At 42.5% G+C, this 8,928-nt stretch overlaps 1 long non-coding RNA gene across 1 annotated transcript; it reads left to right on the plus strand.

The window, feature by feature from the left end:
• The first annotated feature begins 2,664 nt into the window (after positions 1-2,664).
• LOC103677344 lies at positions 2,665-5,977 on the plus strand. The gene is made up of 3 exons (XR_572381.2): positions 2,665-2,765; positions 2,875-3,075; positions 4,902-5,977. It is a non-coding gene; the product is annotated as an uncharacterized LOC103677344 (long non-coding RNA).
• Positions 5,978-8,928: the final 2,951 nt, after the last annotated feature.

The following is an 8,928-nucleotide window of genomic DNA, read 5'->3' on the forward strand; positions in this document are numbered from 1 at the left end:
AATAAGCAAGATACAACAATAGAACTAATACTTACATTGTCTTTCCCATGTGCTAGGCACTGTTATAAACGATTTCATACATTTGCTCCTCTAATGCTCAAAGCAACCTTCTCAGGTCGGGTTTTACGTAACCCATCCTACAGGAACCTGAGGCACAGAGAGGTTAAGCAACTTTCCCTGTGTCCAAAAGCAACCTGGCTCCAAAGTCTCTGCTCTTTGCCATGCTGTGTACCTCTCTCTGTAACTACCCACAAAACCCCTCCCTTGTGGATAACTTACAGTTAACCTTGGGGGACAGCGCCGGGAATGGCCAGCAATCCCTGCACCAATGGATGAACGATTACTCCGAACTTTGTTGTGAAAGACAGAAGTAAGCAAGGGGGTCAACGCTCAGAGGCAAAGACCCTTTGCTCTTCTTTACTCCTGCTTTTATCCGTCCTTCAGGATAATCACAAATCCTTACCACTGTTCCTCAAGCACGGGATTTTGACAAGGGGGTCTTACAGAAACTGGGAGGATCTGTTTATGGGAAAGATAGGATATGCTAATTTGCATGGTCTATGAGTTCTGCGAACATAGCCTAAGGTGCAATGCGTACATCTCTCAGATCACAGGGCAGCTGCTTGGGCTAGGAAAGTTTCGGGAAGGCAACTCCCCGCGGCATTCCACAGGCAGAGTGGTCACGCACGTCTCAGCATTCCAAAGGCCTGCCCTTCCCTGAAATCTTCCCTGCCCGTAGGGGCCTCCTTGTTACATTTGAGCAAGCGGGGTATTATGGCTGATTTCATACTCTACGTTAACCCTAACAGGACAGCATCCCAGACCTCTTTCTATGAATATACAAAATGAATATATGATTCACTAGTATATCATATTTAAATATATCTTCTATGTATATCATACTTATTTTCTAATGGGACTCAAAATGGGCATTTTTATTTTTCCAATCTTACGAATTGAGAGACTAGCTTAGAGGGGCCGAGTCACTTGCTCCAGATCTCACGGCCTCGGTGGGAGAGAAACCTTAGTCCAGGTATGCTACCTCTGTCCCAGGGCTTCTTTCCTCTGTACTAGCTGCTTCACTGTTTTCCAGTTTGGTTTTGCTGGAAGCACCTCATTTGCTGCTGTGTGCTGTGTCTCTAGCTGGAAGGAGACTGGGTGGTACAGACGATCCTTCAATGCCCAACTCACATCTGCCCTACCGGCTGGCACACCTGTCCCCCACATGCTGCCTGCGGGCGAACGACCACGGCTGGCTGTCCACGTCTCCAGACAATTGCCTTTGGTCACCTCAGGGTCTGCATCTAGGAAAGCTGACTTGGGACAGGTAGGGAGCTCCTAAATACTCTCAATTGGACGGAATTCAGCTCCCACGCTGAGCTAAGAGTTGCCTTTTGGAGTTCTGCAACAATTTTCATAATTTGCAGTCATACAGTTTGCCTTGAATCTGAAGGACTATTTTCCTCCAAAAAGTCCAATGGCTACTTTTTCACAATGTTTTATTAAAATGTTTTGGTAAGGTGACTTATATGGACCAAAGAAAAGCCCTAAAAACCATTTTAAACACACCTAATTCGGGGTCATTTCTCATGTTTCCCTATTTCCAAGCTTTAATGCTTTTCTATTTCAAATCAATTACTTTCTATTCAGTCTTTAAGCACACATATTTCAGAGTTATAACAGAAGAATAGCTACGAATAACTACCCTGCTTCCTTCCTTAATTTCGCCGTACCCCTGTCTGCCTTCCACCTCCTTGCTGGAAAGTTCTTTGTCCCCATCATGGTCATGTCGTGGTTCGCTCTCAGCCACCAGGCTTCGCGGCAGTGATGGCACCATCTCGGGGGGGCCACTCTCCTGAGGCGGCATGTTCAGTCCTGCCCTGACTTTCCTGCTGTAAAGCCGGACACAGGTATGAAATCCAACATTTTTAAGTTGATTCTTGACTATAGATACCATCATCATTTCATGACCTGGAAACGCGTGAGCAATACTGCACTTTGTCACAAGTGGACATTCTGTCACCATGTAATTTACTGGTGTTTGGATTTTCCTGTGTTTCTGTTCCCATCCCCAGCCCAGCTGCCTCACCACCGATGACAGTTCCCATCATTGTGAGGGCCTCTGAGCCGAGCTGCTTGCCTCGCTTCCCACCAGCATTGACCCATCCTCTTCCGGGCTGGTGAAGTCATCTTCCTGAACTGCATCATGGCACACGCATGCTCAGTGCTCTCCCCCGACTCCCGTTGCCTGTAGAAGACCATCTTGAGAACTCTTTAGATCAATCTGGTAAACCCCCGACACTGTAGGACTGGAAAAAGTGTACAGATGAGATCTCCGGCTCACCCTCCTTCTCTGCACACCCTCAACTTCGTGCCACCCCAAGGGGCAGAGGCGGTGTGGGTGTGGACACCCAGCCTACAACCAAATTCTGTCCATGACTCTCCATCCTCCACCTGCAAGTAGTCACCCCTTGGCCACTCTTGAATCTAGGGGTGTCTAGCAAATGCTACTGATTAAATTAAAATATACAGTGCAATTGGCTGAATGTCTTTCAAGTACCTTTCATCTTAATTTCCTCTTCCATCTCCTTTTCACTCTTTGCAATTTTTTTTTGTAAAAAAAAAAAAACAAACCTCATAGGGTTTTTGTCCCACAGGGTTTCTCACAGGATGGAGCTGAGTGAATCCCATGATGTCATTTAACATGTTGCTGGGTCCCCTGTATTTCCTGTCATTGCTGAGTATGGAAACCTGCTCCAAGTCAGGTTTGATATTTTTGGCAAAACTACTTCTCTAGCAAACTTCTCAAATCTCAGTGGCTTACTACGACTAAAGCTATTAATACTAATACTAATACTGTTACTTGCTCCCTAGGTTTGCAGGTCAGCTCTTCTCTCCTGCAGGCTGTGGATGAGTCCAGGTTTTCCTGACATGTCTTTTCACTTTGGCATTCGGGGTGAGGAAGCAGCTGCTAGCTGATGCTCACTGTTTCCATGGTTAAGGACAGAAGCTCGAGAAGGGCGGAGCCAGACCATGCAGATGCCGCTGCTTCTGTTTGGAGACAGCATATGTCAGGTTTGCTCACATTCCATTATTCAAAGTCAGTCTCATGGCCAAGTTCAAAGTCAGTGTGGCATGCCAGGAAATCACAGCAAGCTTGGAGAAGAAATGAATAATTGCATACAAATAAATGTTATATATAGTTTGTTTTGCTTGATTTCCTTCATTCTTTGACAATGTTAGAGTCATTAAATCATTAGGGCTACAAAATGGTGCTATTCTAATTCTACCATTTTTCTACTTTTATGGGCTTCCTTATGAGAAACTTCCCCTCATGAATGATTTATCTTAGGATAGAATTTGTGAGGGAAAGACCAGATGAATACTTGATACTTTCTTTTAAAATGCTTATTATTCAAATAAAGCTTGTTTCCTACTATCTTTCAAAGTAACCTGTGACTACTCCGAAGTTGGAGGGGCATCACTTTGAACTCATGGACTTACACATCTTCGAGGCATTTCAATGTAGTGAAGTTATTCTCATGAATGTTATCCTTGTTAAACGATCACGTTGTTGATGGGAGCCTGTCCCAGTTCCTGAGCCCTTCAGACATGACCCCAGTGTTTTTGCACACTGTCTTTGCTTTCTTGTGTATGAAGTGTCAGGCTCATCTTAATTATTTTCTGCCCTGGACCTGAAATCGGACCTTTCTCCAAGAAACTTGAGTGGTTTTTTTTTTTTTTTAGTGAAAAGTGGTATTCAGAGTCTATGATCTTGGCACTAGAAGTGTTCTTTGCTTCTGGGTCTGTCATTATTTCTGGGCCTTTTCGGTGTACAGAGTTTTTAGAAATTTAGATATCTTGGGGGTGCTTGGGTGGCGCAGTCGTGTTAAGCGTCTGCCTTCTGCTCAGGGAGTGATCCCAGTGTTATGAGATCGAGCCCCACAACAGGCTCCTCCGCTATGAGCCTGCTTCTTCCTCTCCCACTGCCCCTGCTTGTGTTCCTTCTCGCTGGCTGTCTCTATCTCTGTCAAATAAATAAATAAAATCTTTAAAAAAAAAAAAAGAAATTTAGATATCTCAATGGTTTTAGATAAACATATATCGTGAATTCACATCAATGCTTCAAATTAAACTCAGGGTTTGTGCCTAATCTCTCATATACCCCAAACCTGATTCAAACAGTTAAAATATAATAAGACAATCAGAAAATAGTGAACAATGAATGCAATTTGATGATTATTAAGGAATTATTACTAATTATTTAGATACGATAATGTTATTGTAATTATATTTCTAAAAATCCCATGACTTCTAGGGATTCACACATTCAGAAATATTTATGGATCAAATTCCATGGTATCTGGAATTTGCTTTGGAAGAGTCCAAGGGTTGGGTGGGAGAAGTAGATGAGAGGAAACTGGCCATGAGTTGTTAGGTGTTGACTCTGGGTGATGGGTACCCGGACGTTCATTATTCTACTCTCTGTACATTTGTATCGATGTTTGAAATTTTTAATAGTACTTTAAAAAAGATACACTAGAAGAGTATTTTATGACATGGGACAATGTTCACCTTACACAGCTAAGTGAAAAGTTAGGTTTGCTACTTTTGTAAAGTAAGTCCAAATTTGTAGAAGAAAAAAAAGTTAAAAAAATATATATGTATATGTCCTTAAACTTCAAGGAGTTACCCTAAATGATGAATGATCCTCTGTTTGTTAAAGATTTTCATTTTAGTCTTTGTGTTTTCCTGTATATTCTAATTTTCAACATGAACATATATTACGTTTATACTCAGACAAGAAGATACATGTTATTGGCTAAGTGACTTTAAAACAATGACTACTTCAGCACTTCCTGTTTGTATGCTTTTATGATAATAGCATCTCCCACTTTCAGGCGATTCCCCGATGCTGTTACACTGCAGCTGCCTGGAAGCCCGTGCATTCTCCTTGCCACCTGCCATTTCCCTCCAAGTTGTGTCTTCCCTGCCTCGGGCAGCCCCCATCTTTCTTCCACTGATGACTGTCCAGAGTCATGAAAGTCAAGACCTTCACTCAAAGTGGGAAAGGACACAACTTGACTTCTTGCTGCTCAATATTTTTTCTCTGTTTCTTTTCTGGCTTATTCTTTCTTAAGACTCTAATTGTTTTTAGAGTAATTTTAGGTTCACAGCAAGATTAGGAGGGAGGTGTAGAGACTTCCTGTATTCCTCTTGCCCCCACATATGCAGAGCCTCCCCATGATCGAAACCCCCCCCCATCTGAGTGCTATATTTGTTACAACTGACGAACCTGCATTGACACTATACATCGCCACCCGAAGTCCACAGTCTATCTTAGGGTTCACTCTTGGTATTGGATGTTCTGTGAGCATGGACGAAATCATAATGGCAGGTATCCATTGTAGGGAAATGTTAAAAAGAAAAGCCCGGCCCCAAGGTGACATCACTTAGGTAAAGTGACCAAACCAGGGCTTAATACCTAACCTAATTATAGTTTTGACCTCTCCCAGAAATGTAGTCTTTAATGAGTCAGGAATTTTCTGGTCAACACCAATAAGGTTATCTGTGTAGAGACCAAGGGCAGATTGCTCCAAGATGGGCCACTTTGGCGTGAAGATTATTTTGACCTAAAAAGCATTGAAAACCCAGCAGATTCAGGAAAAGCTCTTTATCTCCCCTCACAACTGTGTAAAAGAATTTAGACAGAGGAGCTGCTCCAGGAAGAGAGCTTTCACCATAAATACTTACATTATGATGCCAACTAGGTGTGGTAGACAGGAGGAACCTGGTAAGGTCTGTTTCATCACAGTCCTCTGTGTCCCATTGTTTCTGAATGGCTCAGCCAACATGTGTTTACCAAACAGCCTGACCCTTTGGAATTTCATGTCTGTGTGCATTCCTCGTGTGTACAAAATAAAATTGGATTTTACCCTATTAATCTATCTTGTGTCAATTTGGTTCTTAGTCTGACCAGAAGGATCTTGAAGGGACAGGAAATTCTTTCTCCCCAACGTTGGTCACATGGGTCCGGTCTAGCCCTCAGAGGAAGATGAGATAGTCTGCCTCATAAGACCCTTTGTCCCCAGAGAAAGGTAAATAATCCTTTTTTTTCTGTTTGTGACTTCCTTGTTCTACCTGTAAAAACTTTTCTTTTTCTATAGTCCTTTGAAGCATTTCTCTACTTGTTAGATGGGATGCTGTCTGATTCAGGCATGGCTTAATAAAGCCAATTATATCTTCAAATTTACTCAGTAGGATTTTTTTTTTAACAGGAGCAAAATTTGCTACCCCAAAATGTCTCTCTTTGGCATGTGGATGATTTTAGGCTATTTTTAAGAAAGAGAAGGCTCAGGAAGAAACTTTGACCTTCCTCTAACTGCCTAAAAGAATTTAGATAGAGGAGCTGCTCCAGAAGGGAGCTATCACCATAGATACTGACAGTGTAATATGAACGAGGGGTGGAATTCCTCTCTGTGTCCCATCTTTTCTGTCTGACCCAGCCAACATGTGTTTACCAAACATTTACTCTTCCATCTTCCTGTGAATTATCTTCCTTTCCTTTGAAGTCCCAGACCCCACCCCATTCTCCTTAGCTCTCAATTGCCTGACAACTTGTGGGCCTCAATATTCTTAGGAGTCCCGGTAGGTACATAATTAAATTTTATTTCCTCTTGATAATCTGTCTCATGTCAATTTAATTCTTAAACCACCTAAAAGAATCTTAAAGGGTAGAGTAAGATCTTCCCTTTGCAAACATGGTAATTGGAGTACCATTCCCCCTATTTTCACTGCCCTAAAACTCCTTTGTGCTTTTCCCTTTCACCCCTCCACCCATGCCACTCCCTGTGCCCACTGCCCTTAACCTCTAGCAACCCCTGGTCTTTCACTGCTTCCACAGTTTTGCCTTTCCCAACATGCCACGGAGTTGGCATCATCCAGAATACAGCCTTTTCCTACTGCCTTCTTGCATTCAAGTTTCCTTCCTGTCTTTTCACCACAAACTTACTTCTTCTTAACACTGAATAATATTCCATTGTTTGGCTAAATTTTTTGTCGTCTCTAGCTTTCTTTCTTATGTCTTATAATTTTTATTCATACTATTAGTAAGAATACATGGCATTGATAAAGCTTTTGCTTTTTCTAGGCACTTTGCTAATTGTTGGACATATGCTAATTTATTTAGTCCTCAAAACAGCCTTAGAATTTCATAATTACTTCTAGTCCCTACAACTCTGAAACCCAGCGATTTCTACCCATGCTGACTGGGTGCAGCTGAGAGAGGTGATAAGACTTGTCCAGCCACACTCCAAGCAAGAGTGTCTGTCTAGGTCCAAAGTTCAGGGTTTTCCCACTCTGCCCCTGCTACCTTCTTTTTCAAAGAAAAGAAAAGAAGGGAAAGAACCTCTCAAATTACCCTAAAGCAGAGATCTGCAAAATCTTATAGACGATTTCAAAAGGGATTCTGTTGTATTTGCTTAATTATTCTGTGTCCCAGGTGAATTTCACATCAGCCTATAAACCTGCTCCTTTGTCATCGGCTTCATTCTAGTCAAAGCAGAAGTCACAATGTTCAATAATGCCATTTGGGGTTAAATGGTTTTCTTAGGAAAGATACAGAGAACCAACCATACTCTCTGCAGAAGGGCCAGCGACAGTCTCAACAGGGAGGAAAGAACCAGAAAAAGAAATGAATTACAAACCCCAGTAAGAAAGGAAGCGTTGGAGTCCAGGGCTGTGCCCGGCTCAGGGCTTGTACGAGCAAGCAAAGGGAAGGAGTAAAGTATATCCGTTTCAAGGAAATGTCTGCACATCAACTTTAACATCCTGAGTAATGTCATCTTTGGCATAGTGTTACTTAATGAAAACATGTTCTTCCAAGTTGTAAAAAATTAGAAAGTCCCTAAAACATAAAGCATGCCTTTTAGAAATTACAACGAAAACTAAACAGTATTTCTCATGGAGGGCCCTCTGCCAAAAAATGGAGTGTATCTTTGGTGTTTTCAACAATTTTCCCTTTGGGGCTGTCTGCCCCATTTCCCCATCTGCTGGCAGAACACCGCCACGGTCCCAGACCTGTAGGACTATCTGTGGCCAGCCCCTCTGCAGCCCACTTCCTCGGCTGGATGGAGACTGGTGGGTGGAAGGATTTTTCTTCTTATGGCCTCATATCTCTCTTTCCTTCAGAGACTGATTTGGTGCCCTGGGGACCCTGCTGCCACACTGTATCAAGTGGGACTCTGACAGACCATGGGGTTGTTGCCAGTGAGTTACCTTTCCCACGAATACATTTGCATTTTTACAGGAGTCTTGGGGAGAAGATGCCTTAAACCAGAGGAAGGGTTTTAATCATGGAAATTTCAGACTTTGGGAGAAGCTAAAAGAGGTGATGTTTGACATAGCCTCATGCACCCATCAAATCACACTGCATATAAAGCACAGACAAGGGGACACCAACTCTTTAAACAGCAGCATTTTGGCACTGCTGTCTGTAGACATTTTTATTACATTGAAAGAGCTGAGAGATGGATAGGGCAATCGGGTAGAGTGGGAAAAGAAAGAGCAGAAAAGGATTTTAACAAAAATAGTACAAGACCAGAAGTACACAGCGAAGAAGTGACCTCTAAGTAGTGGGGGGCTTTTCAGTTGAATTCATCCTGGAAGTTTTTCTCTCCCCACCAAAAGCTAGGAGAGTCCACAAACCCATTCCACCAATGCAGGGAAAGTGGGAAAAAGCATTTCCAGGAAGCTATAAGCAGACATTTTGAAGAATTTAAGGAAAGACCCATCCTCCTGAAGACATAAAAGTTGCCCAAATCTATGCAGTAGCACGAAGAGACAGAAATAGCTGGATACAGGGGAACACAGCTGAAAAAACTACACACCAAACTTGAAAATTCTGAACTGGGAACAAATGCTGGCACT

Source organism: Ursus maritimus, unplaced genomic scaffold, assembly GCF_017311325.1.
Source record: "Ursus maritimus isolate PB19 unplaced genomic scaffold, ASM1731132v1 scaffold_4, whole genome shotgun sequence".
Taxonomy (NCBI): Eukaryota; Metazoa; Chordata; class Mammalia; order Carnivora; family Ursidae; genus Ursus; species Ursus maritimus.